The 14,516-nt window shown below is 36.0% G+C and overlaps 2 long non-coding RNA genes across 5 annotated transcripts; one reads left to right on the top strand and one right to left on the bottom strand.

Annotated features, from left to right (window-relative positions):
* Window positions 1–506: 506 nt before the first annotated feature.
* On the bottom strand, window positions 507–13,193 carry LOC124173526. Of its 4 annotated transcripts, XR_006868594.1 has the most exons (5): window positions 12,086–13,191; window positions 10,202–10,324; window positions 4,248–4,742; window positions 1,080–1,317; window positions 507–981 (listed from the first exon to the last, which is right to left on the bottom strand). It is a non-coding gene; the product is annotated as an uncharacterized LOC124173526 (long non-coding RNA). The 4 variants fall into 4 exon arrangements; XR_006868595.1 differs by lacking the exon at window positions 4,248–4,742 and having other exon boundaries at window positions 12,086–13,193; XR_006868596.1 differs by lacking the exon at window positions 10,202–10,324.
* On the top strand, window positions 5,356–14,229 carry LOC124173527. The gene is made up of 2 exons (XR_006868598.1): window positions 5,356–6,684; window positions 14,184–14,229. It is a non-coding gene; the product is annotated as an uncharacterized LOC124173527 (long non-coding RNA).
* Window positions 14,230–14,516: the final 287 nt, after the last annotated feature.

Raw genomic sequence — 14,516 nt, 5'->3', positions numbered from 1 at the left:
AGGATAATTACCGACGGATTTCGGCGAAATATGTCTTAAAACGATCACAATTATGTGTAGTACATGCGTGCAGAGTTTGGGAGCGATGCGACTCATGGTTAAAACTGTAGCTCAAGAGTTATAACGGTCAGATTTTTCGCGTGAAATTTTTCAACTCAGTATAATGGACAAATATGTAGCATTAGGTAATTCAAGGCGAATTTTGACAGGAGACGCTTAAAAGGTCTATGGAACTAAAAGAAATAAGAGTGAAGTGTCTCCAAGCGATTGAATTTATAGTTCCAGAGATAACCGTGGTTTTATATGTATTGGGGTATAGCGTAAAGGGATTTTGACCCAAAACCTTATTTTGCCATATATAGGATAATTACCGACGGATTTCGGCGAAATATGTCTTAAAACGATCACAATTATGTGTAGTACATGCGTGCAGAGTTTGGGAGCGATGCGACTCATGGTTAAAACTGTAGCTCAAGAGTTATAACGGTCAGATTTTTCGCGTGAAAATTTTCAACTCAGTATCATGGTGGGACGGATTTAAAAACATTGATGTGATCGAATCAAATATTTGTGGGGAGTTTTGGTGCCACAAAGTCGATAGCTCGAATAATGTACTGTCATATGTGCACGTCCCAGTTCCTAGAGTAAGATTAGTGATGGAATGTTAGACATTGTGTGGAAACCAAATTCAAGAGGCATTTCGATCGGACAAGTTTAGAACGTTGGGGTAATTAATTCAAATTTTTTTGTGCAGTTTAAGTGCTACCAAAATGAACAGTTTCAAATAATATCAGCAAAGGTTTGTCACATAGAGAAATATTTCCTTGTCAGCATTCACCAAGGACTCCAACAGCATGGCACATAACTCCAACAGCATAAGACATGGAGACCACAGGCTTTCTTTCAGGCAAACTTCTCATGCAGCAGACGTGGTTTAAATGATCAGGACAGACCCGTTCCTACATGCCAGAGGACGTGAATCTGAAAGAAAGTTAAAATCTGACATATATCGATTTCCCTTTGGCTCACACTTAAATTGAATTCCTGTCAATAGAGCCTTCCTTCAAGTGAAGATATACCATGAAACATTCTCCAATTGTACCATGCATGAAGTTATAAGTCACTGCAATTCAGTGTGCATAATTATTTAGTTTAAAAAAGTTTTAGTTAAAAAAATATTTGTATGTGATAGTGTTCGTAGTTTAAACGAGGATATATTCGAAAATGTGGATTGTACAGCACAGCAATTCCAGTCATAAGCTTCCTAAAATAACCGACATTCTCCCTGATGTAAGATCCGATGTGATCCTCCAAGACCTGAAATGGAATTACAGAGACTATTAAAACGATACATGTAACTTTGACAGGTTGTAAAATCTCACACATTAACCAAACACAAGAATGAAGTTGAAATGTCGTTCAGCATTTGTCAGGTGTTTGAAAGGCTGTTCATGGCAATGTACAAGGTATATCATATTCTCAAATAACACAAGCTAGTTCATGCTATTAGTGAATACACGACTTATATATTACAATCTCAGGATGTCAACATGACATTTATAGATTCCAACTCAATATCATTTATAATTTCAAAAATATCCCTTTTCAAGTGCCTGATATTTTGCAAAGGCAATATTTCCAATAAAATCCTAAGTTTCCTAACTTTAAATAATATCCTAAGTGACGTTCCAAAGAAAATTAATGTGTTTTCATATTTCATGCGATCACTCGGAAAAACTCCTATGTCAAACTTTTCTCCTCGAAATTACATTTCTCGACCGATGTACTCAGGATGACTATTAAATTTATCCACATATTCACACCTTCCATTCCCATAAAATATACTTGCCGTCAGAATCGAAATTTTTTAATTATTCCACCCGATATCCAGAAGAAATTATCATAGGGCGTTAGCTTGGCCCAAAACTTTTTCCCCCGTTTGGAGACCCTTGTCGGTATTACGACAGTAATCTCAGTTAACGATCAAGGGTTGAAAAAAAGGGAAGATTTCGGCAATGAGTTAAATTACACTTGATGATCACTAGTAAATTTCTCCAAATCCCGTCTTAATCTCCCGAGTTTCGTTGCCATGAAAAACGTTTGGGCCAAGTTGACGCGGGCGCGATGCATGCATATCGCCGTTCAAATAATATGATTAAAATGGAATTCTACACAAACAAAAGATAATGGCAAAGTGTATCAGACAAAGAAAAATATATTAAAGCATACATTAGTGTCGAGTTTCGTAGCCTTAGATGAATTAGTTTAAAATATATCCCATTAGAAGTGCCCGAGATATTGCAATGGCTAAATTTCCAATATCAAAATTATGTTCTATAAACCGTAAAAACCAGCGGATTTTGATGAGACAAGCTTTAAGACGAAAACGGAAATAAGGCAATTGTTCGTGACGAGTGTCAGTGCGATTGAAGTAATGGTTTAATTAATATGTTGCAATCCCTGTCTGCCAACATGAAATTCGTAGAGTCAAACACAATGTTATTCATAAAAACCATAGTTACCGTGGGATTTTGATGGGAGACGCTTTAAAACGTAGATAATAATTATACAAACGTTATTGTAGAGTTTCGTAACCCTAGAGTTAGTAATTTCAAAAATATGCCATTTCAAGTGACTGATATTTTGCAAAGGCTGATTTTCCGATATAAACATTATATCTCATGAACAGTAAAAACCAACGGATTTTGATGGGACTAGTTTTAAAAGAATAGGAGAAATAAGGCAATTGTTCGTGACGAGTGTCAGTGCGATTGAATTAATGGTTTAATTAATATGTTGCAATCCCTGTCTGTCAACATGAAATTCGTAGAGTCAAACACAATGTTATTCATAAAAACCATAGTTACCGTGGGATTTTGATGGGAGACGCTTTAAAAGGAAGACAATAATAATGCCCACGTTATTGTAGAGTTTCGTAACCCTAGAGTTAGTAATTTCAAAAATATCCCATTTCAAGTGACTGATATTTTGCAAAGGTTGATTTTCCAATATAAACATTATATCTTATGAACAGTAAAAACCAACGGATTTTGATGGGACTAGTTTTAAAAGAATAGGAGAAATAAGGCAATTGTTCGTGACGAGTGTCAGTGCGATTGAATTAATGGTTTAATTAATATGTTGCAATCCCTGTCTGTCAACATGAAATTCGTAGAGTCAAACACAATGTTATTCATAAAAACCATAGTTAACGTGGGATTTTGATGGGAGACGCTTTAAAAGGAAGACAATAATAATGCCCACGTTATTGTAGAGTTTCGTAACCCTAGAGTTAGTAATTTCAAAAATATCCCATTTCAAGTGACTGATATTTTGCAAAGGTTGATTTTCCAATATAAACATTATATCTTATGAACAGTAAAAACCAACGGATTTTGATGGGACTAGTTTTAAAAGAATAGGAGAAATAAGGCAATCGTTCGTGACGAGTGTCAGTGCGATTGAATTAATGGTTTAATTAATATGTTGCAATCCCTGTCTGTCAACATGAAATTCGTAGAGTCAAACACAATGTTATTCATAAAAACCATAGTTACCGTGGGATTTTGATGGGAGACGCTTTAAAACGTAGATAATAATTATACAAACGTTATTAAAGAGTTTTGTAACCCTAGAGTTAGTAATTTCAAAAATATCCTATTTCAAGTGACTGATATTTTCAAAAGGTGTAATTTCCAATGTAAACATTACATCTTACAAACCGTTAGAAGCATCGGATTTTAGTGGGACAAGTTTTAAAAGAACAGAAGAAATAAGGCAATTGTTCGTGACGAGTGTCAGTGCGATTGAATTAATGGTTTAATTGATATGTTACACTCAGTGGCTGAGAAACTGAAATTCCAAATGTCAAACTCAAAATTATTCATGAAAACCATAGTTGCCGTGGGATCTTGATGGGAGACGCTTTAAAACGTAGATAATAATTATACAAACGTTATTGAAGAGTTTCGTAACCCTAGAGTTAGTAATTTCATAAATATCCTATTTCAAGTGACTGATATTTTCAAAAGGTTGAATTTCCAATGTAAACATTACATCTTATAAACCGTTAGAAGCATCGGATTTTAGTGGGACAAGTTTTAAAAGAATGGGAGAAATTAGGCAATTGTTCGTGACGAGTGTCAGTGCGATTGAATTTATGGTTTAATTAATATGTTACAATCTGCCGGTGAAAAAATAACATTACATGTGTCATACAGAAAATTATTTGTTTAAGCCATAATTACCGAGGGATTTGGACGGGAGACAATTCAAAACGTAGGTAACGTTTAAACGAACATTTTTGTGGAGTTTGGTAGCCACAGAATGAATAGTTTGAAACATATCCCATAAATGTTCACAAAGTTGTCATCGTGTCAACATGCAAATATGGGAACCCACTGTGGAGTATGTGGCTGTATGATGCAACACAATATTTCTTAACATGCAACAAAACTACACTAATAATAAGCACTGTTGTACACATGCATTTAAAACTTGATCATTTAATCACTTGCACACTGCTCACTTCACGGTCACACGCATTTCTTTAATACTTTCACAGAAAAACTTCAAAATGCACCGATCACAACAAAACTTCACTTCTAAGACTCGGGCAGGATTCCTCGTAAGACTTGCTTTCTTAAAATTACCCAACAGCCATTCAACAGTTGAAATGCATTTATGTTTCTCAAGGGTACATTTACAGGTTGTCGGCGGCGATCGGCTCATCACAGTTCAACCTGAAAAATTGACAATAATAAAAGCACGTATTCCCGCCAACTTCCATTGCACATTCAAAATATATCGACACCACTTCAAACCACCGATCCATCCCCATGAACAGAAGACGTAGTTAATTCAAAATTAATCAAAAACACATCGTCTCTTAACGAACGATATCATGCAATCACATTTGCCGGTCGTAGAACAGGCAACACGATAACTCGACTACATCAGTAATAAACTCCAGTGTAGAAATGCAATCATAACACTTAATCTGTAGTTAACATCAAAGGCATTTATTTAACACTCGTTACAGAGATTTTGTACCACCGAAAATTTTCCCGGAGACGTAACTTCGCAAAAGGTGCCTGCTCTTGGAAGTACTGCTTTCATTATTTTGATAACCTCGACAACACAGGGATATGATGCCTAAATTCGTCATTCGTAAAAATTGAAAGTTACGTCGAATCGATCGGGATAGCCGAATAATCCACAAATTGGAACGAAAATGTATTAATCCCGTGATATGAGAACGGCTGCTTTTTTGACCCCGGTAATCCGACAGCTGACGGGAAAAACAAGCGACGTTCGGGCCCCGAACGAGAAACAAGACAATGCCGAATTCCTTACTATCAGCAGACTATATCCTAGCCACCACAAGACAATGCTTTTGGGCTCTTATTCTGTACATGAGTCGCAATAAATAGCACATGCTATTCTGCGGGTCATCATTGCAACGAGACCGTATTCCAAATGAAGCGTTGTAATATTTTTTTTCGCAATGGGAGTCTTGCCAAGCTCCGCCCAACCTAGTATGAAAAACTTGGGTAGCAATTTCCGTAAACATTAGATATTTCATATATTTTTCTGTATTTAACGGAATATTGACTCGCAATTATAAATACTCGCTTTATTTACTTTTAAAAATCATAGTAAACCGTGGATGTACATATGATACGCATTGAAAATCTCATTTATGAAATCAGCTGTTAGTCGAGGGTATGAGAAAATGACGTGGCGGTTATTTGTTTTCGTATCGGCTAATCATTATTATGTGATCACATTTTAATGTGGAAAATACAATCGGCATTAAAAGAGGGTGTGAAACCAATTTTTTGCGAGCCACGGCAAGTTCCTATTTCATTCAAAGGAAAGGTTGAGAAGGAACTTGACAGGCTAGTATCTGAAGGTCGTTGGTTCTTCAGAGTTGTTTAACCTCTCTTGCTGACTGGAGTGATAACAATTCATTGAAGCATAACTCAAGTAAATGTAATGTACTTACCTTTTGTCGAGGGAAAATCCCATACTTAAAGAACTACATTTTAGGTTAGCGTAGGCTGAATAGTTAGCATAGTTAGCATAGGCTGAATTTTCGATAACAACATTATGTCATATAAACGGTAAAAACCAGTGGATTTTGATGGGGACGGTTTTTAAACGTTAAGAAAATTGAGACAAATATTCGTGATTAGTGTCTGTGCAACAGAGTCAATAGTTTTAAAAATGTGTTACAATCTGATACTGAGTATATCATTTTTCCATCTTCATACTCAAAATTATTTCTAAAAACCATGATTATCGTTGGATTTTGACTCGTGACGTTTCAAATCGTAGGTAACATTAAAACAAACATTATTGTGGAGTCTCGTAGGCACAGTAGGAATAGTTTGAAAAATATCCCATATTATGTGCCTGACAGTTAGCATAGGCTGAATTTTCGATAACAGCATTATGTCATGTAAACGGTAAAAACCAGTGGATTTTGATGGTCACGGTTTTAAAACGTTAAGAAAATTGAGACAAATATTCGTGATTAGTGTCAGTGCAACAGAGTCAATAGTTTTAAAAATGTGTTACAATCTGATACTGAGTACATCATTTTTCCATTTTCATACTCAAAATTATATCTAAAAACCATGATTATCGTTGGATTTTGACGGGTGACGTTTCAAATCGTAGGTAACATTAAAACAAACATTATTATAAGAAACGTGACCGAAATGCGAGGAGAAATAGGGTTTCAACTCAGATTGGGTCATCTCGAATCTGTGTGCTGGGTGCATGGCACCACAAATCATGTAATATTTTCAAAACTTGTGTTTTAATCACGCTGAAACTCTACTTAAATACTTATTATGATATTCCGAACGTTTTAAAAGAAACCTGCCCGAAATCCGATGAGAAATATTTTTTTAACTCAGATTGGTTCATCTTTAATCTGTGTCCTGGGTGCACGACACCACAAATCATGTAATATTTTCAAAACTTGTGTTTTAATCACGCTGAAACTCTACTTAAATACTTATTATGATATTCCAAACGTTTGAAAAGAAACCTGCCCGAAATCCGATGACAAATATTTTTTTAACTCAGATTGGGTCATCTCGAATCTGTGTGCTGGGTGCTTGGCACCACAAATCATGTAATATTTTCAAAACTTGTCACTAAATCACGCTGAAGCTCTACTTAATTACTTATTATGATATTCCGGTCGTTTGAAAAGAAACGTGACCGAAATCCGAGGAGAAAGAGGGTTTCAACTCAGATTGGGTCATCTCGAATCTGTGTGCTGGGTGCTTGGCGCCACAAATCATGTAATATTTTCAAAACTTGTGTTTTAATCGATTCGGTTGAAATTTGTTTTAAATCGTCCACAATAATGTGAGTATCAAATCGTGGTGAATTCAGTCCCTGGGGTTCGAGTAGTTTAAGATAAATCTGAGAGGATGTGTTTGAAAAATCCAATTTTTCGCTTGCAAAATTAAAAACATGTGTTTAAAAACAGTAATTTAAGAGGGATTCAGACAGGAGTTGTTTGGATCGTTCCTTCCACCGTAACAGATGAAAATGTGGAGTTCCAGAAGGATCGACTTATTAGTTTGGGAGATAAATATCAGGTTGACGTTACTTTCTGGGAGCGCAAGCCATTTTTGAAGCAAAAACTTTTTTCGCCACACGAGACATAATTACCCAATTATTTAAATGAAACATGGTTTTAAACGATGACCGTTAAGGGCACTACCAACGTGGGTAGTTTGGGATCGATCCATAAAATAGTTTAACTTAAATGTCAGGAGATGTCAGGGAACAGAAAACGTTTCAGGAGTGAATTTGAAATTTTCCTTGAAATACAGAATTTAATTCCTTTTTTGACAGGAGACGTATGAAAACGTTCGCATAACCTAATAGATGGTGAATTTAAAGTTTCAGAACGATCGACTTATGAGTTCCTTAAATAACATCCGTTTTCTGTTTGACGTTTTCAGCGCGATGAGTTTTGTCGCCAAAATTAGATTTCGTGCTAGAATGGTCAATTACGAACCGATTCGGTTGAAATTTGTTTTAAATCGTCCACAATAATGTGAGTATCAAATCGTGGTGAATTCAGTCCCTGGGGTTCGAGTAGTTTAAGATAAATCTGAGAGGATGTGTTTGAAAAATCCAATTTTTCGCTTGCAAAATTAAAAACATGTGTTTAAAAACAGTAATTTAAGAGGGATTCAGACATGAGTTGTTTGGATCGTTCCTTCCACCGTAACAGATGAAAATGTGGAGTTCCAGAAGGATCGACTTATTAGTTTGGGAGATAAATATCAGGTTGACGTTACTTTCTGGGAGCGCAAGCCATTTTTGAAGCAAAAACTTTTTTCGCCACACGAGACATAATTACCCAATTATTTAAATGAAACATGGTTTTAAACGATGACCGTTAAGGGCACTACCAACGTGGGTAGTTTGGGATCGATCCATAAAATAGTTTAACTTAAATGTCAGGAGATGTCAGGGAACAGAAAACGTTTCAGGAGTGAATTTGAAATTTTCCTTGAAATACAGAATTTAATTCCTTTTTTGACAGGAGACGTATGAAAACGTTCGCATAACCTAATAGATGGTGAATTTAAAGTTTCAGAACGATCGACTTATGAGTTCCTTAAATAACATCCGTTTTCTGTTTGACGTTTTCAGCGCGATGAGTTTTGTCGCCAAAATTAGATTTCGTGCTAGAATGGTCAATTACGAACCGATTCGGTTGAAATTTGTTTTAAATCGTCCACAATAATGTGAGTATCAAATCGTGGTGAATTCAGTCCCTGGGGTTCGAGTAGTTTAAGATAAATCTGAGAGGATGTGTTTGAAAAATCCAATTTTTCGCTTGCAAAATTAAAAACATGTGTTTAAAAACAGTAATTTAAGAGGGATTCAGACAGGAGTTGTTTGGATCGTTCCTTCCACCGTAACAGATGAAAATGTGGAGTTCCAGAAGGATCGACTTATTAGTTTGGGAGATAAATATCAGGTTGACGTTACTTTCTGGGAGCGCAAGCCATTTTTGAAGCAAAAACTTTTTTCGCCACACGAGACATAATTACCCAATTATTTAAATGAAACATGGTTTTAAACGATGACCGTTAAGGGCACTACCAACGTGGGTAGTTTGGGATCGATCCATAAAATAGTTTAACTTAAATGTCAGGAGATGTCAGGGAACAGAAAACGTTTCAGGAGTGAATTTGAAATTTTCCTTGAAATACAGAATTTAATTCCTTTTTTGACAGGAGACGTATGAAAACGTTCGCATAACCTAATAGATGGTGAATTTAAAGTTTCAGAACGATCGACTTATGAGTTCCTTAAATAACATCCGTTTTCTGTTTGACGTTTTCAGCGCGATGAGTTTTGTCGCCAAAATTAGATTTCGTGCTAGAATGGTCAATTACGAACCGATTCGGTTGAAATTTGTTTTAAATCGTCCACAATAATGTGAGTATCAAATCGTGGTGAATTCAGTCCCTGGGGTTCGAGTAGTTTAAGATAAATCTGAGAGGATGTGTTTGAAAAATCCAATTTTTCGCTTGCAAAATTAAAAACATGTGTTTAAAAACAGTAATTTAAGAGGGATTCAGACAGGAGTTGTTTGGATCGTTCCTTCCACCGTAACAGATGAAAATGTGGAGTTCCAGAAGGATCGACTTATTAGTTTGGGAGATAAATATCAGGTTGACGTTACTTTCTGGGAGCGCAAGCCATTTTTGAAGCAAAAACTTTTTTCGCCACACGAGACATAATTACCCAATTATTTAAATGAAACATGGTTTTAAACGATGACCGTTAAGGGCACTACCAACGTGGGTAGTTTGGGATCGATCCATAAAATAGTTTAACTTAAATGTCAGGAGATGTCAGGGAACAGAAAACGTTTCAGGAGTGAATTTGAAATTTTCCTTGAAATACAGAATTTAATTCCTTTTTTGACAGGAGACGTATGAAAACGTTCGCATAACCTAATAGATGGTGAATTTAAAGTTTCAGAACGATCGACTTATTAGTTTGGGAGATAGACCTCAGGTTTGCATTTGGAGATTGGACCGTGATATGTTGTTGCAAATAATGTGATTAAAATGGAATTCTACAAAAACAAATGATATTGGCAAAGGTTAATTTCTTCGTCAGCATTCAGCAACACTGTCGTGGTTACCCATCGAAGTTAATCTTGAACTTGTATAGCTTCAAGAGCCGATGGCAAGTCCAACTTGGAGACCAACATGGACAGGCAAACTTCTGGCTCAGCAAAACTGGGGCCACAGCAGGGGACGCGAACCTGAAATAAAGTTAAAAAATGTATGAGCATGTCTACGCATACAGATTAGAAGTCAATGTTTTATAATAAACTTCACGGCAAGTTGTTAACATATGGTGCTGGAAATAACAGTGCCATTCATGAACTCACTAGTCTGTCATCCATCAGTACGTGTCGTCAAGTGTTATTAAAATAGTATTTCCACCGAGTTTCATCATTCACAACTTTAAAAAATATCCTAACTGACGTTCCAAAGAAAATTAATGTTTTTTCATATTTCATGCCATCACTCGGAAAAACTCCTATGTCAAACTTTTCTCCTCGAAATTACATTTCTCGACCGATGTACTCAGGATGACTATTAAATTTATCACATATTCACACCTTCCATTCCCATAAAATATCATTGCCGTCAGAATCGAAATATTTTAATTATTCCACCCGATATCCAGAAGAAATTATCATAGGGCGTTAGCTTGGCCCAAAACGTTTTCCCCCGTTACGTAAACCTGGAGACCCTTGTCGGTATTACGACATTAATCTCAGTAAACGATCAAGGGTTGAAAAAAAGGGAAGATTTCGGCAATGAGTTAAATTACACTTGATGATCACGAGTAAATTTCTCCAAATCCCGTCTTAATCTCCCGAGTTTCGTTGCCATGAAAAACGTTTGGGCCAAGTTGACGCTGGCGCGATGCATGCATATCGCCGTTCAAATAATATGATTAAAATGGAATTCTACACAAATAAAAGATAATGGCAAAGTGTATCAGACAAAGAAAAATATATTAAAGCATACATAAGTGTCGAGTTTCGTAGCCTTAGATTAATTAGTTTAAAATATATCCCATTAGAAGTGCCCGAGATATTGCAATGGCTGATTTTCCGATGTAAACATTATATCTTATGAACAGTAAAAACCAACGGATTTTGATGGGACTAGTTTTAAAAGAATAGGAGAAATAAGGCAATTGTTCGTGACGAGTGTCAGTGCGATTGAATTAATGGTTTAATTAATATGTTGCAATCCCTGTCTGTCAACATGAAATTCGTAGAGTCAAACACAATGTTATTCATAAAAACCATAGTTACCGTGGGATTTTGATGGGAGACGCTTTAAAACGTAGATAATAATTATACACACGTTATTGTAGAGTTTCGTAACCCTAGAGTTAGTAATTTCAAAAACATCTCATTTCAAGTGACTGATATTTTGCAAAGGCTGATTTTCCGATATAAACATTATATCTTATGAACAGTAAAAACCAACGGATTTTGATGGGACTAGTTTTAAAAGAATAGGAGAAATTAGGCAATTGTTCGTGACGAGTGTCAGTGCGATTGAATTAATGGTTTAATTAATATGTTGCAATCCCTGTCTGTCAACATGAAATTCGTAGAGTCAAACACAATGTTATTCATAAAAACCATAGTTACCGTGGGATTTTGATGGGAGACGCTTTAAAACGTAGATAATAATTATACACACGTTATTGTAGAGTTTCGTAACCCTAGAGTTAGTAATTTCAAAAACATCTCATTTCAAGTGACTGATATTTTGCAAAGGCTGATTTTCCGATATAAACATTATATCTTATGAACAGTAAAAACCAACGGATTTTGATGGGACTAGTTTTAAAAGAATAGGAGAAATTAGGCAATTGTTCGTGACGAGTGTCAGTGCGATTGAATTTATGGTTTAATTAATATGTTACAATCTGCCGGTGAAAAAATAACATTACATGTGTCATACAGAAAATTATTTGTTTAAGCCATAATTACCGAGGGATTTGGACGGGAGACAATTCAAAACGTAGGTAACGTTTACACGAACATTTTTGTGGAGTTTGGTAGCCACAGAATGAATAGTTTGAAAAATATCCCATAAATGTTCACAAAGTTGTCATCGTGTCAACATGCAAATCTGGGAACCCACTGTGGAGTATGTGGCTGTATGATGCAACACAATATTTCTTAACATGCAACTAAACTACACTAATAATAAGCACTGTTGTACACATGCATTTAAAACTTGATCATTTAATCACTTGCACACCGCTCACTTCACGGTCACACGCATTTCTTTAATACTTTCACAGAAAAACTTCAAAATGCACCGATCACAACAAAACTTCACTTCTAAGACTCGGGCAGGATTCCTCGTAAGACCGTCACTTGCTTTCTTAAAATTACCCAACAGCCATTCAACAGTTGAAATGCATTTATGTTTCCCAAGGGTACATTTACAGGTTGTCGGCGGCGATCGGCTCATCACAGTTCAACCTGAAAAATTGACAATAATAAAAGCACGTATTCCCGCCAACTTCCATTGCACATTCAAAATATATCGACACCACTTCAAACCACCGATCCATCCCCATGAACAGAAGACGTAGTTAATTCAAAATTAATCAAAAACACATCATCTCTTAACGAACGATATCATGCAATCACATTTGCCGGTCGTAGAACAGGCAACACGATAACTCGACTACATCAGTAATAAACTCCAGTGTAGAAATGCAATCATAACACTTAATCTGTAGTTAACATCAAAGGCATTTATTTAACACTCGTTACAGAGATTTTGTACCACCGAAAATTTTCCCGGAGACGTAACTTCGCAAAAGGTGCCTGCTCTTGGAAGTACTGCTTTCATTATTTTGATAACCTCGACAACACAGGGATATGATGCCTAAATTCGTCATTCGTAAAAATTGAAAGTTACGTCGAATCGATCGGGATAGCCGAATAATCCACAAATTGGAACGAAAATGTATTAATCCCGTGATATGAGAACGGCTGCTTTTTTGACCCCGGTAATCCGACAGCTGACGGGAAAAACAAGCGACGTTCGGGCCCCGAACGAGAAACAAGACGATGCCGAATTCCTTACTATCAGCAGACTATATCCTAGCCACCACAAGACAATGCTTTTGGGCTCTTATTCTGTACATGAGTCGCAATAAATAGCACATGCTATTCTGCGGGTCATCATTGCAACGAGACCGTATTCCAAATGAAGCGTTGTAATATTTTTTTTCGCAATGGGAGTCTTGCCAAGCTCCGCCCAACCTAGTATGAAAAACTTGGGTAGCAATTTCCGTAAACATTAGATATTTCATATATTTTTCTGTATTTAACGGAATATTGACTCGCAATTATAAATACTCGCTTCATTTACTTTTAAAAATCATAGTAAACCGTGGATGTACATATGATACGCATTGAAAATCTCATTTGTGAAATCAGCTGTTAGTCGAGGGTATGAGAAAATGACGTGGCGGTTATTTGTTTTCGTATCGGCTAATCATTATTATGTGATCACATTTTAATGTGGAAAATACAATCGGCATTAAAAGTGGGTGTGAAACCAATTTTTTGCGAGCCACGGCAAGTTCCTATTTCATTCAAAGGAAAGGTTGAGAAGGAACTTGACAGGCTAGTATCTGAAGGTCGTTGGTTCTTCAGAGTTGTTTAACCTCTCTTGCTGACTGGAGTGATAACAATTCATTGAAGCATAACTCAAGTAAATGTAATGTACTTACCTTTTGTCGAGGGAAAATCCCATACTTAAAGAACTACATTTTAGGTTAGCGTAGGCTGAATAGTTAGCATAGTTAGCATAGGCTGAATTTTCGATAACAACATTATGTCATATAAACGGTAAAAACCAGTGGATTTTGATGGGGACGGTTTTAAAACGTTAAGAAAATTGAGACAAATATTCGTGATTAGTGTCTGTGCAACAGAGTTAATAGTTTTAAAAATGTGTTACAATCTGATACTGAGTATATCATTTTTCCATTTTCATACTCAAAATTATATCTAAAAACCATGATTATCGTTGGATTTTGACGGGTGACGTTTCAAATCGTAGGTAACATTAAAACAAAGACTATTGTGGAGTCTCGTAGGCACAGTAGGAATAGTTTGAAAAATATCCCATATTATGTGCCTGATAGTTAGCATAGGCTGAATTTTCGATAACAACATTATGTCATATAAACGGTAAAAACCAGTGGATTTTGATGGGGACGGTTTTAAAACGTTAAGAAAATTGAGACAAATATTCGTGATTAGTGTCTGTGCAACAGAGTTAACAGTTTTAAAAATGTGTTACAATCTGATACTGAGTATATCATTTTTCCATTTTCATACTCAAAATTATATCTAAAAACCATGATTATCGTTGGATTTTGACGGGTGACGT

This window comes from Ischnura elegans, unplaced genomic scaffold (genome assembly GCF_921293095.1).
Source record: "Ischnura elegans unplaced genomic scaffold, ioIscEleg1.1, whole genome shotgun sequence".
NCBI classification, from domain to species: domain Eukaryota; kingdom Metazoa; phylum Arthropoda; class Insecta; order Odonata; family Coenagrionidae; genus Ischnura; species Ischnura elegans.
The sequence above is the reverse complement of the archived record's forward strand: the minus strand, read 5'-3'. Positions and strand labels throughout refer to the sequence as shown.